The sequence below is a fragment of the Arachis hypogaea genome, chromosome 11 (assembly GCF_003086295.3).
Source record: "Arachis hypogaea cultivar Tifrunner chromosome 11, arahy.Tifrunner.gnm2.J5K5, whole genome shotgun sequence".
Classification (NCBI taxonomy): domain Eukaryota; kingdom Viridiplantae; phylum Streptophyta; class Magnoliopsida; order Fabales; family Fabaceae; genus Arachis; species Arachis hypogaea.
This window is the reverse complement of record NC_092046.1, coordinates 69,502,651-69,525,593: the sequence shown is the minus strand read 5'-3', so window position 1 is coordinate 69,525,593 and position 22,943 is coordinate 69,502,651. Positions and strand designations below refer to the sequence as shown.

General features: G+C 39.0%; 1 non-coding gene across 1 annotated transcript; it reads left to right on the top strand.

Annotated features, from left to right (window-relative positions):
- Nucleotides 1–21,614: 21,614 nt before the first annotated feature.
- LOC112725169 (small nucleolar RNA R71) lies at nucleotides 21,615–21,718 on the top strand. The gene has a single exon (XR_003164293.1). It is a non-coding gene; the product is annotated as a small nucleolar RNA R71 (small nucleolar RNA).
- Nucleotides 21,719–22,943: the final 1,225 nt, after the last annotated feature.

Sequence of the window (22,943 nt, the reverse complement as noted above, 5' to 3'; positions counted from 1 at the left end):
TGAAAGCAGTAAACAGAGTGTTGATTCAAATCCTTAATTCACTGAAATTTTGTAGAAGAAGAACAAGAGAAATCTCAAAGTGAGAATGAAACAGAATTTCTTCAATTCTCAACCCAAGATTCAAAACAAAGAGAAAAACTAAAGAGAGAGAGTTCTCTATTCCTAATGCTCCCTCGTGGAGCCAGCTTCTTTACAAAGATGATAAGGATGCCTTATATAGGCTTTTCCAAATGAAAATGAAAATGAAATTGAAATTAAAAACAAATTACAATTGAATGAAATTCCTAATCTAGCCTCTCTGTGTGCCTTTGAGTGATGGTAATGGGCTTAGCTTGCTTTGAATTTGAGGAATAATGGATCTGGATGGCCTTGATGGAATTGGGATCATTCACGTTTGAGTCAACGTTTGAGGCAAACGTTGACTCAAACGTCTTGTAATGGCATGATGCAGAATGGGGGTTTGCTGTCACTCACGTTTGAGTTCACGTTTGAGGTCAAACGTGAGCTCAAACGTTAAGTCCTCCTGGGTGTGTTTTTGAAGTTCAAGTCTTGGGACGCTTCTTTGTCCTCTTGTTAACGTTACCAATTTCATGCCCACTATAGACTATTATATATGGTTGGAAAGCTCTAAATGTCAGCTTTCCAACGAAACTAGAATCACCTCAATTGGACATCTACAACTCAAGTTATGCTCCTTTGAAGAGGACAGGGTCGCTGGCTTTGGTGTGCAACGTTTGAGGCGACGTTTGCCTCAAACGTGGACGAAAACGCCAGGTTCTGGAGGCTCAAATGCATTGTCCACCCCATACTATTATATATTGTTGGAAATCCCTGAATGTCTACTTTCCAATGCCGTTAAAAGCGCATCATTTGGAGCTCCACAGCTCGAGTTATACTCCACCGAAGGTGCAGAGGTCAGCTGGCGTTACTACAGGTTGGTGTCATGTCTGTTTATGCACTTTTCGGGGCAGTTTTCTCCCTCAATTTATATGTCCACCATGTAGTGCCATAAATTCTTGGAAAGCTCTTGATTCCTACTTTCCAATGGTTTTGGAATCACCTCATTTGGAGCTCTGTAGCTCAAGTTATTTATGTTGGAAGTATACCCCTTCAGGCTGTGGGGAGCAACGTTTGACCTCAAGTTTGAGGCAAACGTTGGCGCAAGCTTCTGGCCTCCCTCGGTGAAATTTTTGCTTTTCCTCACGTTTGAGCTTAAGTTTGAGGCAAACTTTAGCTCAAACGTGAGTCCTCCTTCTTGCCCTTTCCATCTTCTTTTCTTCAACATTCTTCAAAGCTTTTTCACCTATCATCAATCAATCAAAAGTATCAAAGCTATGCTCAAAATCATGAGATTGTTTTTCTTTCATAATATATGACAATTATAGCACAAAATCTCATGAAAATGCATCAATTTATCCATGATTAATTGAATCAAAGGAAACATGAAATTCTACCCAATTGGCTTACTTATGGCTCAAGAAAGTGCATAAAACCTATTAAAAAAACAAAGAAAAAGCATAGAAAAATATGACATGGTGACATGTCTTCAGAACACCAAACTTAAACCTTGTTTGTCCCCAAGCAAGAAAAGAATCATGCATTAAAGATTGACAATCCAAGATAAGAAGAGTAGCAACTCAATTTTCATGGTAAGCTAGTTTTCTAAGCATGCTATAATCACAAAAGAGATGTAAATGATTGATGCTTCCATCTAGCTCAATTTATGAAATCTTTTTCTTATATTTCTTCCTTGAAATAAGCTTTTGATTTTCTTATTAGCTTCTCCTTTTGGGTGCTTTGCCCCATGAGTTAATAACAAAGCTACGATTCTAAATGCTTTGTTTTCAAGTATTACCACTTGATACATAAGCACCACAAGCATTTGAATTAGAGGACTTCATTAAGCTCATTTGTTTCTTTTCTTTACTCTCTAATCATTGATGCTCAGAACCTTGAGCTTTGAGGGAGTGCTTTTGCACTTGAGCCTAGCCTTGACTTCTAAGTGTTTTGTTTTCAAGCATTTGGCTTGATACATAAACACCACAAGTACTTAACAATATAATTGTTATTGGTACTCAGAGCCTTCAGCTTTCTCATTCTTTCCCTTTTTCTTTTCTTTCTTTATTTTGCATTTGCTTCTTCAAGGTTTTCATGATTTTAAAAGATTTCACAAAACGTGCTAGATGAAAACTTCAATTAAATAAAATCTAATGCAATTAAGCAACAATCAAACATACTAGCTTTCCAATACTTTTATGCACATGCTAAATTCTTCTTTAATGCCTTGTTTGTTTATGATCATGATGCTTGATTGCTTTTGAACTCACAAAACTCAAGTTAGTAGTCATAATGCCACAGCACCATGTTGCAATTTAGAAATCAAACTATGCCTTTTCATACACACATGCATACAGAGAGGGTAAAGACAATCATGTAGTTTATAGTGCTTGAAACAAATGAGAGGAAAAGGAACTTTACAACCTTGTAGTTCATCTTCTCTATTGTTGTCATTTTCCTCCCATTCTCCTCCTTCCCATACCAACTCAGAATGCTTGCTCATGCTCAAGCAACTATTAGAACCGTGGCTATGGGGCTAAGATGGATTATGAATGTCTTACACAATGAAATGTTAGTAACACATGTGTTTCAAGCAAACCAAATTAAAGATATGAGGGCACAGAGAAACAGAGACATTATTTTTGCAAATATAAGTTAGTGTGCATGATACATTGCATAAAAGTATATGTGGCACACCAAACTTAGTGTGACACTTTCTCTTGGAATTGATGCAAGCATCTTGTAAAGATTGGAAGCAAATTTTTGTTTCATAGCAACACCAAACTTAGAATGCAACCATATGTCAATTTATTGAAATTTAAAAAAAGCAAAGAAAGAAAACAAAGCAGAGAAAAATGTTACCTACGGTTGGGTTACCTCCCAACAAGTACTTTTTTAGTGTCATTAGCTTGACATGTTGTTCTTCACTTTCTTCCTCTTCTTCCAGTTTGTTAAGAGGAATGACCTTAAGAGGGAGAAGATTCAGCTACTGTCCCTTGTCTTGGCCTTTCCTCAGCAAGCTTCCTTTTGCAAATGACTTGATTGATCTTGCTTGCTGGATTAGGGACAGGATTGGTGCTCTTGCTAGTTGCCTTCACTTCTTTGATTTCAAGACATGATTACTGTGTGATTATTAGAGTTTTATATTCATCCAGAGCCTTTTGAATTGGTGGTTCCATGAGCTTTTCCTCTATGTACTTCTCTTCTTCACTTGAGTTTGGAATTCTTTGGTTGTCTTTCTCACTTTCTTGCTCTTCCACTTCCTCCCTTGCACTCAACATTTGACTTAATAGTTCTTTTATGGAGGAAGTTTGTTGTTCTTCCCAAGATTTCTTCATCTCCTCTTCATATTTTTTGATCACATATTCAAGGGAAGTTTGTGAGGGTTGTGAATGTTCATGTTCCTTTGTCACCTCAAGTTCAGTTTTATTTTCAACTATTTCCACCACCTTTTCCTTTTTCACTAAAAATTCACTTGCCTTAGTAGCCTCCTCATTTTGTTTTTCCTCCTTCTTCGTTGCACTCACTAATTGAGCTAGTTGCACTTCCATATTTTTGAGGGAGTTTTCTTGTTCTTTCCAAACTTTCGTTGTCTTCTCCTCATATCTTTTGAGCATGGATTCAAACTTTGAGAACCTTGAGTCGTTCATGGAAGTTTGTGTGGGTGGTGAGTTTTGAAAGGGGCTTTCTGTTGAAGCATGGTCAAGTGATGATAACTTTGGATGAATATCATATGGAGCATTAGAATTCCCTTCCCAGCCACCATTAGAATCATGACTTGCATCATTTTGTTGTGGAAGGAAATATTCCATATGGTTTTCTTGCTCATCTTGTGTCTCTGAAGCAAATCTCCATGAATTGGAGTGCTCAGAATGTGTATTCTCTTGGTGATATTTCCAGCCACCATTAGAGATTGGTGATGGTGGGTAATATCCCATAAAACATGTTTGATCATAAGATGAGTTGAACTCCATTTGAGTTTTGTAACACACACAACCAAGGAAAATTGAAATTACTCATATCAGAGATGAGAATTTCTTAGTGAGGCAAAAACTCAAACACCTTGGTTTCACTTTGAAACAGAAAACAAAAACAAAGAAAATGATTGATCTAGACTTCTCACCCACTTAATCATTGTTGATCTAAATCAATCCCCGGCAACGGCGCCAAAAACTTGATGGGAAAATTTGTGGAAAAACGAATTTCCAAAACACCTAAAACTCACCGGCAAGTATACCGGGTCGCATCAAGTAGTAAAACTCACTTAGAGTGAGGTCGATCCCACAGGGATTGATGGATCAAGCAACTTTAGTGGGTGATTAGTTTAGTCAAGCTAACATTGAAGTGAATTGTGTGAAATTGTAACCAACAGAATTTTAAATGACAGGAAATTAAAGTTGCAGAATGTAAATGGGCAAAAACTTAAAGAACAAGCAATGTAAATTGCAGAAACTTAAATGACAAAAAATGTAAATTTCATGAAAAGTAAAGGGGGGCTGGGTGCTGGAAATTAAAGAAAGCAATGGATCCAAGGCAAGAAAAGTAAATTCAGATTTGCAGCAAGCTCAAAGTTAAAATGTAGAATGTAAATGTGCAGGAAATGCAAATTGGAAGCAATGCAGTAGAAAGTAAAAATTGCAGAGAAGGAAATTGTAGCAGAAAAGTAAATCAGCAAGAAAACTCAAATCAATTGTGAAATCTAGAAAGACAAGTGAAGATCTCAGGGGCTCAATGAGACTAGAAAACAAGTCTAGATCTCAAGTCCGTCCTTGATCCAATAAAGAACAATTTGCAAAAGAAATGAAGATGAAAGCAGTAAACAGAGTGTTGATTCAAATCCTTAATTCACTGAAATTTTGTAGAAGAAGAACAAGAGAAATCTCAAAGTGAGAATGAAACAGAATTCCTTCAATTCTCAACCCAAGATTCAAAACAAAGAGAAAAACTAAAGAGAGAGAGTTCTCTATTCCTAATGCTCCCTCGTGGAGCCAGCTTCTTTACAAAGATGATAAGGATGCCTTATATAGGCTTTTCCAAATGAAAATGAAAATGAAATTGAAATTAAAAACAAATTACAATTGAATGAAATTCCTAATCTAGCTTCTCTGTGTGCCTTTGAGTGATGGTAATGGGCTTAGCTTGCTTTGAATTTGAGGAATAATGGATCTGGATGGCCTTGATGGAATTGGGATCATTCACGTTTGAGTCAACGTTTGAGGCAAACGTTGACTCAAACGTCTTGTAATGGCATGATGCAGAATGGGGGTTTGTTGTCACTCACGTTTGAGTTCACGTTTGAGGTCAAACGTGAGCTCAAACGTTAAGTCCTCCTGGGTGTGTTTTTGAAGTTCAAGTCTTGGGACGCTTCTTTGTCTTCTTGTTAACGTTACCAATTTCATGCCCACTATAGACTATTATATATGGTTGGAAAGCTCTAAATGTCAGCTTTCCAACGCAACTAGAATCACCTCAATTAGACATCTACAACTCAAGTTATGCTCCTTTGAAGAGGACAGGGTCGCTGGCTTTGGTGTGCAACGTTTGAGGCGACGTTTGCCTCAAACGTGGACGAAAACGCCAGGTTCTGGAGGCTCAAATGCATTGTCCACCCCATACTATTATATATTGTTGGAAATCCCTGAATGTCTACTTTCCAATGCCGTTGGAAGCGCATCATTTGGAGCTCCACAGCTCGAGTTATACTCCACCGAAGGTGCAGAGGTCAGCTGGCCTTACTACAGGTTGGTGTCATGTCTCTTTATGCACTTTTCGGGGCAGTTTTCTCCCTCAATTTATATGTCCACCATGTAGTGCCATATATTCTTGGAAAGCTCTTGATTCCTACTTTCCAATGGTTTTGGAATCACCTCATTTGGAGCTCTGTAGCTCAAGTTATTTATGTTGGAAGTATACCCCTTCAGGCTGTGGGGAGCAACGTTTGACCTCAAGTTTGAGGCAAACGTTGGCGCAAGCTTCTGGCCTCCCTCGGTGAAATTTTTGCTTTTCTTCACGTTTGAGCTTAAGTTTGAGGCAAACTTTAGCTCAAACGTGAGTCCTCCTTCTTGCCCTTGCCATCTTCTTTTCTTCAACCTTCTTCAAAGCTTTTTCACTTATCATCAATCAATCAAAAGTATCAAAGCTATGCTCAAAATCATGAGATTATTTTTCTTTCATAATATATGACAATTATAGCACAAAATCTCATGAAAATGCATCAATTTATCCATGATTGATTGAATCAAAGGAAACATGAAATTCTACCCAATTGGCTTACTTATGGCTCAAGAAAGTGCATAAAACCTATTAAAAAAACAAAGAAAAAGCATAGAAAAACATGACATGGTGACATGTCATCAGCACCCCTAAGAGCTTATTCATCCAAGTAGATCCCTCACACAGGAGCACCACAGACACATGCCTCAAGATTAAAACCATTGATGCCTAGCCTTATTGCTTACTCTTTTTCTTTTATTTTTTAACTTTTATTGTTCTTTCCCTTTTTCTTATTAGGATCTTCTTATTTAGCTAGTCTCATGGGGTGTGTCTCAAGCATAGTATTCATGACAGATAGTTGTCTTCCCACCTGGTGGTTGAACCAACTTAGCTAACTTATGACTATACAATAAACTCATGAACTTACTCCATAGTATGAACTCCTCTCTGGTCTTTTGAAACACTCATTCTCTTTTCATATGATTCAGAAGGACAAGCATACAAGTAAATAAGGAGATGATGTAGTAACATAAAGACTAGCAAACATAGACCTATTCAAAAAAAACTTAAAAGACAGAATTTAAAAAGGTTCAAATTAACGAGTCACTATTGATCAAAAGTGCATTCGGACTTCCAATTTTCAACATTCTAAGTACAATGGAATTAAGTAACAATACAACCTTCGGGTGATGATTTCTAGTTGCCCTCTTTTTTTGTTATCATCCTAGTCCTTGCTACCTGAAGGTGCACCATTTCCTCATAAGATTCCTGCAAAGTTATTGGAAGTTGCTTGTTCCCAAAGCACTTGAGAAATAGTTAGCTTGCATGTATGCTTGTGACTTCTGACTTTAATTTGGTGTGTGAACACCAAACTTAGTTCCTTGCCCAGTGCAAAACATTGCATATATGCAGAGAACCTCATATCTTGTTATTAACAAAACAATTATTACCTAAAGTCTAACTATATCTAAGTGATTTCCCTTGATTGGTTGGAGCTGGCAATGTTCTTTGGGAGTGGAGTGTGATTCTAACTAATATCCTTTGGTGGAACACCAAACATAGAATTACACTTTCACTCTTGGATTGTGTTGGTGTGGAACACCAAACTTAGCTCCTTGCAATACAGGGGAAACAGCTTGTGACTTTTATTGAAATAAAGCTGAAAAGAAAACTACCTGAGGTTGGGTTGCCTCCCAACAGAGCGCTCTTTTACCGTCGCTAGCTCGACGATTCCTCCTTTACCTGAGATGATACTGTACTCTGGGGTTTTGCATGGAGAAAGGACAAGGATCATCACTTTATGATGGGGATTGCTCGGTCTTCAAGGGTCCCATTCTTTTCCATGTTGCATGGCAACATTTTCCAATGCGTTCCCTTTTAGGAATAAGTTTGTAGTCCCTCTTCATGAAGTGGCCGAACCTTCCTCATTTCATTGTCCAATCAATCTCTTTCAATGCTCCTCTCCTTTTTCCTATAAAGATAAAATAAGAAAAGTAAGAATTAATATCATAAAAAAAACAATTTAAACTTTACGGCTAGAATAATAAAAAGAAGAAAAGATTTTGTTTATTCATGAACTCCAACTAACTAACTAACTGTGTATCCTTATATGCACATTGGTGGCACCATGGGGTGACACCAAACATAGTTTGGAGCACTGTGATGAAAAGTTCTGTTCAAAGCTCCAAGACTAGCATGCTCTAAGTTGCATTCATGCTTTCTTGGCATGCTTTGAACACCAAACTTGTTCTTCACTATATACTGCAATATAAGGATTTCACCAAGTGTTTGTCAAGTTTGGGTTGGAATTCATGAATATTGACTTATCCCAGTATGCCATGGTCATACAAGAAGCTAAGTGTTACTAACTTATCCCTCTTAATTATTAACTATTATTTACTATATGAGCCTGTTTCTTGTTAGAGCGATGCCAATTTTACGGGTAACTTTTTTTTTATATCGTATCGTTGCGGATAACAATGTAAAATAAACAAGCATACATTGAGAGTAATAGAAAAGCGGCATAAAGAAACATAGAAACACAACTGATAATATACATCATGTACACTATAACAAAACATGCAGCGTTTACACAAGATCAAGTCAGTTTACATCCTCGTCATCCTACGTAGCTAATATATACACGACACTCCCAGGGCCTGGCCCATACAAAAAGCCACTAAACTGGCACCCAGGCTAGCCTAACCACTATATAGCTCCTAGCTCTCGGGTGTACTAACACAAGTGAGAGACTAACTAACAGATAATGTCAGACTAGAGTGTCATCAAAAGAATGCCCCTTCCGCAGTCAAGCTATATCTACATGTGGCCGTTCGGAGAATCGCCGTGAGGCTCGTCCATCTCCTCATCCTGCTCTATCTCTATCTCAGGATCCTCCTCCTCCTCATCATCCGCAGCTACAGCTATACCCTCAGATCCACCAGAAACACTGCTGTCACTATGTACAAAACCATTCGCGAGCACAGGTCCGTTCGCGTGTATAGGAGCTACCCCACCGTCTGGTAGTGCCGGCTCATCAGGTTGTGGAAAGTCGGGGATCGGCTCTGGGGAAAAATCCCACTCTGGTGGTATCACAGGTACGTAGTCATCAGCTAACTCAGGCTCATCAGGAATGATAGGCTCAGGTACCGCCTCATTCAAAGGTTAAGCTGGTATAGGGTGCTCAGGATCATCAGGAACAGGATGTACAGGTGCGTCAGGATGTGACCAGGATAAGGGAAAGTCGTAAGGAGCATCGGGGTCAAAATGCGGGCTAGACAGAGGATGTTGAAAAGCTCGATTAGGTAACGCATATCGTCTAGTACGAGGCTCCAAACCTATAATGAAGTAACTGTGATGTACCGGATCCTCGTAGACGTAAGGGTCCTCGAACTCATAGAAGATCACGCCCGTCTCCATCTGAGGGGGGAGGAAGGGAGAGAAGGAGTAAGAACTGGGGAGTTCTTAGTAGGGTCGGGGTTATTAGTTACATTCATTTATTTGATTCCGATTAGCAGATAGATATTAGAATACAATAAAGTAGTAAACAGTAGTTAAAATAGATAGGAAAACAGAAAATAGAACACAAACAGAAGAACACAAGGAAATAAAGCACAGACATAACACTCAAGCAGACAAACATAAAGAAATAGTTCACTCACAAGAAGGAAAGCAACAGAGAATGATGCGCAGACAAGAATGATGCATGTCTAGCCCTAGTACAGGCCATGAGCTCATGTGTCGGTTAGCACCTGCATTCCCGACATTTATCCAGTCACGAGTTCAGGATTTCCCGGATATGATCTTCCGTTCAAATGAATGCGCATATAATTATTAGCAGCTCTATTGAGACAGCCTCTGCTTTCTACTCGCAGGAAATATACTCTTGGGAACGGAAAATTGCTGTAGGTATCCAAGTTTCCCTATAGAAACTCTTGGGTTGCTTAAAGCAACAGATAATAAATATTATCTCTTAGGTTGCATTCAGCAACGAATAAGCAAACAATATCTCTTGGGTTGCCTCAAACAACAATTAACCTTTCAATAAGCCTTCTCCTCTTAGTCTCTTTACCTTGCTCTGATTTCTTTGTTTAATATGTGTATTTAAAGCTTATGTAAATTTCGGTATGAATAGTTAGCATGTCCCAAGTATAGGTTCATTAAGTCTATACTGAAACAATTTAACTTTTCATATAATACCTAACCCTAGTCGCAACTCAAAGACTAACTATGTTGCCCTAGTTTGTTTGCTAGTCTCTGTCTGTTTTTCTGTCATTAAAATCTTATAGACTTTTTTTTCGATTTTTATCTTTTCTTAAACTTTTATCTTTTATTTATCTTTGCCTCACTAATATGTTCTTACCACTCCCTAAGTGTTTTATGAAGGTAATTATGAGATTCGGCACTTAAAGTTGTCTTTCTAAAGCTTTTACAGAAAACTGCCTTTTTCGCATTATTTTATTATTTTTATTAAAATATTATTTTTAATTAAATATTATTATTTAATATTTTATTATTATTTATTATTTTATTAATATATTTTCGAAAATTAACTTTACTTTAACCTTTAACCTTTAAAATTCACTTTTTACCACCCGTAACTTTTAATATTTCTACTTTTACCACCCTAACTTTCAGAAATTACCAAATAACCCCTCAAACACCAAAATAATTACTTCCTTGCCCTTTTATGAATCAAAAAGGTGTTCTTCATTGTTCTTCACCACACTCAAAGTGTTCTTCATGTTCTTCATAAATTCTTCAGATTCTTTCCCTGTTTTTACCCGTTTTTTAGTCTTTTCAGCAACCGATTTTTACCATAATTCAAAATAAAATTGCAGCCACTAAAACCCCATCTTTTCTACATGATTTCAACACAAATTGAACCTCAATTTAAGCTTAGGGTTTCGTTTTTCCAGCTGTCCAAGAACATGAACTTTAAAGCTTGAATTTCATCAAATTTCATCAAAATTTCACCAAATTTTCACCAAGAATCAATCATATATGCGACCAATTTTTAACACAGCCAATTTACACAACATTCACACAAATCAAACACAAATAATCAAGATTAATTTCGTGACACCCTACCTGATTTTGCTGCCCCTAATTCAGTTAGATTTTCCGGTGGTCCTTAAGCACTTTTTCCTCCTAAATCACATCAAGAAAACACATATTTAAGCATGTTTCCTTGAAACTGAATCAAAAGAGAGATGGTGCAGCCAACTTACCTTGATCCCAGCCTTGATAAGTCATATAATCATGTAGAGAAAGAAGAGAGGATCATTTTGGTCGGATTGGAATTTTGATTTGAGTTTTAGTTCAGCAGAAATCAAGCTTTGAAGATTTGGAACTAAGAACTTTTCTCTCTTTTTCTCTCTACCTATTTTCGGCCACAAAGTGAAAATGAGCCAGCCTTGGGGGTTTTCGGGGTGTAGGGTGAGTTGTGATTGGGCTGCTTGGAGGTGGATTAAAATAATATTAAAATATCTCAGATGTATAACTACCAAAACTAGGTGTATCGGAACACTTGTGAAAACATCTCTAAAAATTATTTTCTGAGCTACTAGAATAAATGACACTAGTAACATATTTATTATGAGAATAAAACATGTATAATGAGGCCTTAGCATTGCTAAAGTCATCAGAGAGTGCTGGTGCTAAGCTGCACCAGTAAATTGTGTACCCGGTTAAACCGGTTTTCTATTTTTAACTAAAACTGACCAGGTAACCTTATAATATTATTCAAGAAGCTTCTAATACTAATATAATGATAATATCATCCTATTATCTCTCTTCTCTCATAAATTGTGTCCGGTTTGTCAAACTGAGACTATTTACGAAAAACTGAATTAAAACTCCTAACCGATACGGTTCAAAAACTAGGTTCTTCGCGACTGCATCATCGAGCTTGCCTCGGGAAAGGTTCTAACTTAAAGATGACATAATGACAATGAGGATTGAGATTCTTGATGATATATCAAAGGTTTTCCCCTTACTGATCTTCCGGAGAAATTCGTAATTTCAGAAAAGATCTCGCGTACTCGAAAATCGGGGTTGTTACATTCTACCCTCCAAACAGAAAATTTTGCCCTCAAAATTTCAGTTACCTGAGAATAAATGCGGGTAATCGGCTTTCATCTTATCTTCTAGTTTCCAAGTGTGCTCTTCTTCTCCTCTTTGTCCCCAAGCTACTTTGACTAAGCGAACAGTTTTGCCTCTTAGCTGCTTATCACCTCTTTCTACGATCTGAACTGGTGATGCTTGATATGTCAAATCATTTCGTAACTGTACTGTCTCTGGTTGTAAAATGTGACTCTCGTTGGGAATATATTTCATAAGTTGCGAGACATGAAAAACATCATGAAGGTTTGACAGATATGGAGGAAGGGCTACTTGATAAGCTACTAGTCCGACTCTTTTAAGTATTTGGAAAGGTCCTATGTATCGAGGGTTAAGCTTTTTAGTCTTAAGGGCTCTACCTATTCCAGTAGTCGGGGTTACTTTAAGAAAGACATGGTCTCCCTCACTAAACTCTAAGGGTCTACGTCTATTATCGGCATAGCTCTTTTAACGGCTCTGTGCTGTCTGGATCTTCTGGCGAATCCCCTTTATCTTTTCAGTAGTTTCTTGCACTAAGTCTGGACCTAAGACACTAGCTTCTCCGTCGTCATTCAACACAATGGTGTCTGACACCTTCTTCCGTAGAGAGCTTCATATGGTGCTATCTCGATACTTTGTTGGTAACTGTTGTTGTAGACGAACTCGACCAATGGCAAATACCTATCCCAACTGCCTTGGTTATCCATCACACAAGATCTTAGCATGTCTTCCAATGTCTGGATTGTCCACTCTGATTGTCCGTCTGTCTGAGGATGGTATGCTGTACTCATATGCAATTCTGTTCCCAACGCTCTCTCGAAAGCTCCCCAGAATCTGGAAGTAAACCTCAGATCTCGATCTGAAACAATTGACGAAGGTATTCCGTGTAATCGTATGATTTCTTGAATATATATCCGTGCCAGCCTTTCTAATGTATAGTCAACTCGAATCGGAAGGAAGTGCGTTGATGAGCGGATAATTTATACGCTCTTTGACATTGTTTTTAGTATGTTTTTAGTAGGATCTAGTTACTTTTAGGGATGTTTTCATTAGTTTTTATGTTAAATTCACATTTCTGGACTTTACTATGAGTTTGTGTGTTTTTCTGTGATTTCAGGTATTTTCTGGCTGAAATTGAGGGACTTGAGCAAAAATCAGATTCAGAGGTTGAAGAAGGACTGCTGATGCTGTTGGATTCTGACCTCCCTGCACTCAAAGTGGATTTTCTGGAGCTACAGAACTCGAAATGGCGCACTTTCAATTGCGTTGGAAAATAGACATCCAGGGATTTCCAGAAATATATAATAGTCCATACTTTGGCCAAGAATAGACGACGTAAACCGGCATTCAACGCCAGCCTTCTACCCAAACCTAGCGTCCAGCGCCAGAAAAGGAGCCAAAACCAGAGTTGAACGCCCAAACTGGCACAAAAGCTGGCGTTCAACTCCAAGAAAGACCTCTACACGTGCAACACTGAGGCTCAACCCAAACACACACCAAGTGGGCCCAGGAAGTGGATTTATGCATCAATTACTTACTCATGTAAACCCTAGTAGCTAGTTTATTATAAATAGGACCTTTTACTATTGTATTAGGTATCTTTTGATCAGCTTTTGATCTTTGGATGCCTGGTTCTTAGATCAGAGGGGCTGGCCATCTCGGCCATGCCTGGCCTTTCACTTATGTATTTTCAACGGTAGAGTTTCTACACTCCAAAGATTAAGGTGTGGAGCTCTGCTGTTCCTCAAAGATTAATGCAAAGTACTACTGTTTTCTATTCAATTCTTCTTATTTCGCTTCTAAGATATCCATTCGCACCCAAGAACGTGATGAAGGTGATGATTATGTGTGACACTCATCATCCTTCTCCCTTATGAACGCGTGCCTGACAAACACTTCTGTTCTACATGAAATAAGCTAGAATGAGTATCTCTTAGATCTCCTAACCAGAATCTTCGTGGCGTAAGCTAGAATGATGGTGGCATTCAAGAGAATCCGGAAGGTCTAAACCTTGTCTGTGGTATTCTGAGTAGGATTCAATGATTGAATGACTGTGACGAGCTCCTAACTCGCGATTGCAGGGCGTTAGTGACAGACGCAAAAGGATAGTAAATCCTAATCCAGCATGATCGAGAACCGACAGATGAATAGCCGTGCCGTGACAGGGTGCGTGAGCATATTATTCACTGAGAGGATAAGATGAAGCCATTGACAAGGGTGATGCCTCCAGACGATTAGCCGTGTCGTGACAGGGCATTGGATCATTTTCCCGAGAGATGACCGAAAGTAGCCATTGACAGTGGTGATGTATCACATAAAGCCAGCCATGGAAAGGAGTAAGACTGACTGGATGAAGATAGCAGGAAAGCAGAGGTTCAAAGGAACGAAAGCATCTCCATTCGCTTATCTGAAATTCCTACCAATGAATTACATAAGTATCTCCATCCCTATTTTATTATATAATATTCGAAAACACCATTATCACTTTATATCTGCCTGACTGAGATTTACAAGGTGACCATAGCTTGATTCATACCAACAATCTCCGTGGGATTCGACCCTTACTCACGTAAGGTATTACTTGGACGACCCAGTGCACTTGCTGGTTAGTTGTATCGAAGTTGTGAACCATGGTATTGGCACCATGTTCTTGGCGCCATTGCCAGGGAAAGAAAGAGCCATGAATTTTACATCATTTAAGTGTAATCACGATTACGCGTACCAAGTTGCTCACGTTGCCGGGGATTGTTTGAGCCCGGACATCACAATTTCGTGCACCATGCGCTGACTTCGTCAACCTGTCTACAATTTCCCAAATGGCATTGTGTCCAGTTGAGGTCCTTGGCGATCCCGTGACAAAATCCATAGTGATCTGCTCCCATTTCCATTGTGGTATTTCTAAGGGTTGCAGGGTTCCTGACGGTTTCTGGTGTTCCATCTTCACCTTCTGGCAGGTTAAACATTTTGAGACATAATCAGCTACCTCTTTCTTCAAGCCCGGCCACCAGAACATTTGTTTCAAATTTTGATACATCTTTGTTACTCCAGGATGCATAGAGAATCTACTTTGATGGGCTTCTGCAAGAATCCTTTGCCGCAAATCTCCAGAGCTAGGCACACAAATTCTGTTCTTGTATCTCTAGAGACTGCTACGATCTAGTCTTATAGCTTCTGGTTCCTCTACTTTCATCCGTCTCAGCATCGTCATCATTTCTAAATCCTGTGCTTGTGCTTGCTGAATCCTAATCTTAAAATCTGGTGTTATATGCAATTGGGCCAAACGGACTCCACTTGACGTCTCAGTCATAGCCAACTTAAGGTCCTCAAATTCCGCAAGTAGCTTCTCTTCCTTTATCATCATCCAAGAGATACTCAAATTCTTCCTGCTCAAGGCGTCTGCCACCACGTTCGCTTTTCCTGGGTGATAACTTAACTTAAAATCATAGTCCTTCAAGAACTCCATCCACCTTCGCTGTCGCATATTAAGATCCTTCTGGTCAAAGATATACTTTAAACTTTTGTGGTCAGAGAAAACTTCTAGTTGAGCGCCATACAAATAATGCCTCCAGATCTTCAGAGCAAACACTACTGCAGCCAACTCCAAGTCATGCGTCGGATAATTTCGTTCATGAGGTCTCAGCTGCCGGGAAGCATAAGCCATCACATTTTTGTCTTGCATCAGCACACATCCAAGTCCTTTATGAGAAGCGTCACAGTATACTTCAAAAGGTTTCTGTGGGTCGGGTAGTACTAATACAGGTGCAGTTGTTAACTTTTCCTTAAGCATCTTGAAACTTCTATCACACTCAGCCGTCCAAACGAATGGAACTTCCTTTCGTGTAAGGCTAGTCAGAGGTAAGGCTATCTGAGAAAACCCTTTAATAAACCTCCGGTAATATCCAGCTAGTCCGAGAAAACTCCGAACTTCTGTAACGGTCGTAGGTGGTTCCCATTGCACTACTGCTTCAATTTTTGAAGGATCCACTGCAATTCCTCTCTGTGATATAACGTGTCCCAAAAATGCCACCTTCTCTGTCCAGAACTCGCACTTTGATAGTTTAGCATATAACTTCCGAGTCCTTAGTATCTGCAATACAGTTCTTAGATGCTCTTCATGCTCTCTTTCTGTCTTCGAATAGATGAGAATATCGTCTATGAAAACTACTACGAACTGATCAAAGTACGGACGAAAAATACGATTCATGTAATCCATGAAAATCGCAGGAGCATTAGTTAGTCCAAACGACATAACCGTATACTCATAGTGACCATATCGAGTTCTAAATGCAGTCTTCGGTATATCCGACTCCTTCACTCGAATCTGGTGATAGCCCGATTGCAAATCAATCTTTGAGAACACAGTTGCACCTTTCAACTGGTCCATTAAATCATCTATCTGTGAAAGTGGATACTTGTTCTTGATGGTGACTTTATTTAACTGCCGGTAATCCACGCAAAGTCGCATTCCACCATCCTTCTTCTTTACTAGCAATACTGGAGCTCCCCAAGGTGATGCACTGGAACGAATAAATTTCTTTCCAAGTAGCTCATCCAACTGCTTCTTCAACTCTGCAAGTTCCAATGGTGACATCCGGTACGGTGCTATGGAAATCGGTCCGGTTCCAGGTACTAGTTCAATACTGAATTCTATCTCTCGCTGAGGAGAAAAATCAGGTATGTCATCCGGGAAAACATCAGGAAATTCCTTCACCACTCGGATTCGTTCTAAGCTTAGTTCACTATCATTCGAGCTAGCTGCTAACAGAACGTACCCCTCACAATCACTCCCGTCTAATGTAACTCTTACAGAATTCAGATATAAAGTACAAGATAGAAATGGTTTAATATCTAAACTATCAGACGGAATAACAGCAGTTCTTTCATAGCAATCAAGGAAAACATGATACTTAGATAACCAATCTAACCCTAGAATAACTTCTAAACCACATAGAGGCAAACAGATTAGATCATGTATAAAAGTTCTGTTCCTAATAGTGAATGGTACTTGTAGGCACACTAAACTAGTCAAAGCATTTTGGGATGCAGGTGTATGGACAATTAGATCAAAGTTCAACTCAGAGAAATCTAGTCCCAACTCACGAGCAACAGTTAAAGAAATAAAGGAATGCGATGCACCCGAATCATACAGTACAGTTAGAAATCGATTCTTGACGTAACACTGACCTTGGATCAGGGCGTCTGATTGCATAGCATCATTAGCAGTCATGGCAAACACTCGACCTTGTTGCTGGGTTCGCGCTGGATTCCGAGTAAACCTCTTCGGGCAATTCTTAGCCATATGTCCTGGTTCATTACAAATATAACACTTGGATGTCCCAAACAAGCAGGGTCTATTACCATGATCTTTCCCACACTGCCTACATGTAGTATTCACCTGTGCCTGTTGGGGTCGTTTACCATTATTCCTGCCTTGGTCTACCTCCATTTCCACCCGTAGGGCGAGCAGGGATGTTACCAGCCTGTGGGTTTCTTCGCTGTGGCACACCAGGTGTCTTGAAGTTTGTCCTTTGTGGTTGCCAGTTATAATTATTGTAGTTCCTTGGTGGAAATCCTTGACGACTTGCTTTAGAGGCAATTACCTTCTTAGCACATTCTTCCACTAACTTGCACTTATTAACCAGCTCAACAAAATCTCGTATCTCCAATGGAACTACTGAACTCATCAGATCCTCACGAAGGCCCCCTTTGAACTTCAAACACTTCCATTTTTCAAAGTCAACAGGATTCCCTTGACAGATCTTGGAGAAACGGCACAAGTCATCAAACTTACGGGCATATTCTGCAACAGTTGTGTTACCCTGTTTCAACTGCATAAGTTCCATCTCCTTAGCATCACGAGCTGCCCTCGGAAAATACTTCTTATAAAATTCATCCTTAAAAATATTCCAAGGAATATTGCCTTCACCTTGTTGCGACAGTCGCTGTATCCCCTGCCACCAATGCTCAGCTTCTCCTTCTAGCATATAAGTAGCAAACTCCACGTGCTGGCCTTCCGGAACATGCTGCGCTCGCAGTGATCGTTCGATAGCTCGAAACCAGTTGTCAGCATCAGTCGCAACGAGTGTACATTTAAACTTAGGCGGTTTAACCTTCAGAAAAGTCGCAAGGGTCATAGGTCTTTCGAGATGCCCCAAGTTATTCTCATTGTTTCCACTATTTTCCGCATGCTCATTCTCATTCCCGTTTCTCACTCCAAGACAATCAACAGCCCTAGCCGCTGCTACTGCAGCCTCACACACTGCTTCAGCCACAGCATTCATGGTAGTCATAAACGTCTCCTGCTCCCTCTCGTAGTTAACATTAGGAATTCCTTCCCGTACGCCTCGTCTCCATGAACCCATTGTGGTCCTGTTCACACCAAACAATCATTATTAAGGGGATCAGTCTTAACACTTCAAGTCAAGTGTGAACACTCCCAGAATGAAAATACAGAGACAATCATGCAATACATATCACATAGATATCCTATAAGCATGAGACACACAGCAGAGTATGCAATGAAGCATAGTCAGTCCATTCCCCAGGCTCTATTGGGAACGAACTGCTCTGATACCAACTTGTAACGACCCAACTCCCAGTATGCCATGGTCATACAAGAAGCTAAGTGTTACTAACTTATCCCTCTTAATTATTAACTATTATTTAATATATGAGCCTGTTTCTTGTTAGAGCGATGCCAATTTTACGGGTAACTTTTTTTTATATCGTATCGTTGCGGATAACAAGGTAAAATAAACAAGCATACATTGAGAGTGATAGAAAAGCGGCATAAAGAAACATAGAAACACAACTGATAATATACATCATGTACACTATAACAAAACATGCAGCGTTTACACAAGATCAAGTCAGTTTACATCCTCGTCATCCTACGTAGCTAATATATACACGACACTCCCAGGGCCTGGCCCATACAAAAAGCCACTAAACTGCCACCCAGGCTAGCCTAACCACTATATAGCTCCTAGCTCTCGGGTGTACTAACCACTATATATACACCCTAGTTTGTTTGCTAGTCTCTGTCTGTTTTTCTGTCATTAAAATCTTACAGACTTTTTCTTCGATTTTTATCTTTTCTTAAACTTTCATCTTTTATTTATCTTTGCCTCACTAATATGTTCTTACCACTCCCTAAGTATTTTATGAAGGTAATTATGAGATTCTGCACTTAAAGTTGTCTTTCTAAAGCTTTTACAGAAAACTGTCTTTTTCACATTATTTTATTATTTTTATTAAAATATTATTTTTAATTAAATATTATTATTTAATATTTTATTATTATATATTATTTTATTAATATATTTTCGAAAATTAACTTTACTTTAACCTTTAACCTTTAAAATTCACTTTTTACCACCTGTAACTTTTAATATTTCTACGTTTACCACCCTAACTTTCAGAAATTACCAAATAACCCCTCAAACACCAAAATAATTACTTCCTTGCCCTTTTATGAATCAAAAAGGTGTTCTTCATTGTTCTTCACCACACTCAAAGTGTTCTTCATGTTCTTCATAAATTCTTCAGATTCTTTCTCTGTTTTTACCCGTTTTTCAGTCTTTTCAGCAACCGATTTTTACCATAATTCAAAATAAAATTGCAGCCACTAAAACCCCTTTTTTTCTACATGATTTCAGCACCAATTGAACCTCAATTTAAGCTTAGGGTTTCGTTTTTCCAGCTGCCCAAGAACATGAACTTTAAACCTTGAATTTCATCAAATTTCATCAAAATTTCACCAAATTTTCACCAAGAATCAATCATATATGCAACCAATTTTTAGCACAGCCAATTTACACAACATTCAAACAAATCAAACACAAATAATCAAGATTAATTTCGTGACACCCTACCTGATTTTGCTGCTCCTAATTCAGTTAGATTTTCCTTAAGCACTTTTTCCTCCTAAACTACATCAAGAAAACACATATTTAAGCATGTTTCCTTGAAACTGAATCAAAAGAGAGATGGTGAAGCCAAATCACCTTGATCCCAGCCTTGATAAGTCATATAATCATGTAGAGAAAGAAGACAGGATCATTTTGGTCGGATTGGAATTTTGATTTGAGTTTTAGTTCAGCAGAAATCAAGCTTTGAAGATTTGGAACTATGAACTTTTCTCTCTTTTTCTCTCTACCTATTTTTGGCCACAAAGTGAAAATGAGCCAGCCTTGGGGGTTTTCGGGGTGTAGGGTGAGTTGTGATTGGTTGGCTTGGAGGTGGATTAAAATAATATTAAAATATCTCAGATGTATAACTACCAAAACTAGGTGTATCGGAACACTTGTGAAAACATCTCTAAAAATTATTTTCTGAGCTACTAGCATAAATGACACTAGTAACATATTTATTATGAGAATAAAACATGTATAATGAGGCCTTAGCATTGCTAAAGTCATCAGAGAGTGCTGGTGCTAAGCTGCACCAGTAAATTGTGTACCCGGTTAAATCGGTTTTCTATTTTTAACTAAAACTGACCAGGTAACCTTATAGTATTATTCAAGAAGCTTCTAATACTAATATAATGATAATATCATCCTATTATCTCTCTTCTCTCATAAATCGAGTCCGGTTTGTCAAACTGAGACTATTTACGAAAAACCGAATTAAAACTCCTAACCGATACGGTTCAAAAACTAGGTTCTTCGCGACTGCATAATCGAGCTTGCCTCGGGAAAGGTTCTAACTTAAAGATGACATAATGACAATGAGGATTGAGATTCTTGATGATATATCAAAGATTTTCCCCTTACTGATCTTCCGGAGAAATTCGTACTTTCAGAAAAGATCTCGCGTACTCAAAAATCGGGGTTGTTATAGTCCTCAGTCTCCTTATCACTTATAGTGACCATCTTGCAATCTTCCCATCTTACTTTCTTTGTTTCACCTCTCGGATTCTTCTCTGTGTCACTTGGGAATCCATCTGTAGGTTTGGGAATCTGCTCAGAGAGATACCCCACTTGGGATTCCAACCTCTTGATTGTGTCTCCCTGGTTCTTAACATTGGCTCGCACTTCCTCCTTGAATGCCTTGTTCTCTTGAATCTCTTTGCCTATGCCTTCAAGTAGATTCTCAATCCTTGAGAGTCTGTCATCAAATGATGGTAGATTGGGATTAGAGGTGGAAGGATGAGGAGGGTTATTTTGGCCTTGGTAAAGGTTTTGAGAGGGTTGGTTATGTGGGTGCTGATATGGTCTAGATGTGAAATGTTGGTGGGCTGCATTGTTGTTGGGATTTGAACGTCTTTGATCTAGGCCTTGGTCTTGTTAATTTCCCCACCCAAAGTTTGGGTGATTCCTCCATCCAGGGTTATAGGTCTTAGAGTATGGATCATGGTTTTGCCTAGGTGAATTCCCAATGTAGTTGGCTTGCTCCTGACTACCCTCTGCTTCTTCACTCACTCCTTCTTGGGTTGTTGATGAAGTAGTGATTGCTGCTACTTGGTTCCTCTCCATCTTCTTGGTGAGGTCAGCCAGCTGCTGGGTAATGAGCTTGTTTTGGGCCAGCAGAGCATCTACATTGTTTAGCTCCATTACTCCTCTAGTGTTGCCTCTTTCAGAAGCATATAAATAATCATTCTCTGTTACTGTTTCAATGACATCTATGGCTTCCTCAATGGTCTTCTTCTTGTTCAAAGATCCTCCGGATGAATGGTCTACGGCCTTCTTTGATTCATATGACAGGCCTTCATAGAAAATGTGCAGCTGCACCCAATGTTGAACATGTCAGGTGGACACCTCCTTGTTCGGTCTTTAAACCTCTCCCATGCTTCATAAAGAGTCTCACCATCTTGTTGCCTGAAAGTTTGGACCTCAGTTCTCAGCCTATTGATTCATTGAGGAGGGTAAAATCTTGCTAAGATTTGTTCACCACATCTTCCCAGGTTGTCAAGCTCTCCTTCGGGAAAGACTCCAGCCACTTGGCTGCCTTATCCTTGAGTGAGAATGGAAATAAGAGCAGTCTATAGGCATCAGGATGAACACCATTAGACTTCACTGTGTCACATATTCTCAGGAAGGTGGTTAGATGTTGATTGGGGTCTTCTTGGACACCTCCTCTGAACGAACAGTTATTCTGAACAAGGGTGATGAGCTGTGGTTTTAGTTCAAAATTGTTAGCATGGATGGTTGGCTTTTGAATGCTACTTCCACAGTTTCCTAGGTTTGGATTGATGTAAGAGCCTAAAACTCTTCTATCCTCCCCAGCATGATTTGCTCGACCTCCTCCGCCATGGTTGTGAGCCTCTTCTTCATGATGGTTTTCCATGTTTTCTTCCATGTTTGGTTCAAAGTGTTCCTCCTCTTCCTCGGCACCAACCACTCTCTTTCCTCTTGCTTCCCTCCGTAATCTAAGGAAGGTCCTCTTAGGTTCAGAATCAAAGGAAGTTGAAGCCCCGCTTCTTCTCCCTATCATACAACCAACAAAGAACAAGCAAGGAAAGTAAATGCAGAAAGTATTCTGTTAGAATTACTGTTAATGTGAGTGATGCAATATATCAAACAGTTAGTGGGTTAGTGAACTGAATTGTAAATAACAAAAAGAAACGAGAAAGTAGGGGGAAGGGAAGAAATTAACTAAAACTGAAAGTAAATTACTCAAACAGAAAATTAAATCAAACAAAACAAAAATGCTCACTCTAGTTATCTTCCAATTTGATCATTGTTGATGCACAATCAATCCCCGGCAACGGCGCCATAAACATGATGCACAGAAAACTTTTCTCATAACAAATTTCCTTCGGCAAGTGTACCGAATTTGTCGTCAAGTAAAAACTCACAATAGAGTGAGGTCGAATCCCACAGGGATTGATTGATCAAGCAACTTTAATTAGAGGAATGTTCTAGTTGAGTGAATCAGAATTTGAGTTGAGAATTACAGAAAATTAAATGGCGGGAAAGTAAATAACAGAAAAGTAAATGCTAGAAATAAAGAGCTGAATGTAGATGACGGAAAGTAAATTGCAGAATCTTAAATGGGAATGGGATAATTGCTCATAAAAGTAAATGAGAGAAATTAAAGAGAATGGGTAAGATCAGAAATGGGGAGTTCAT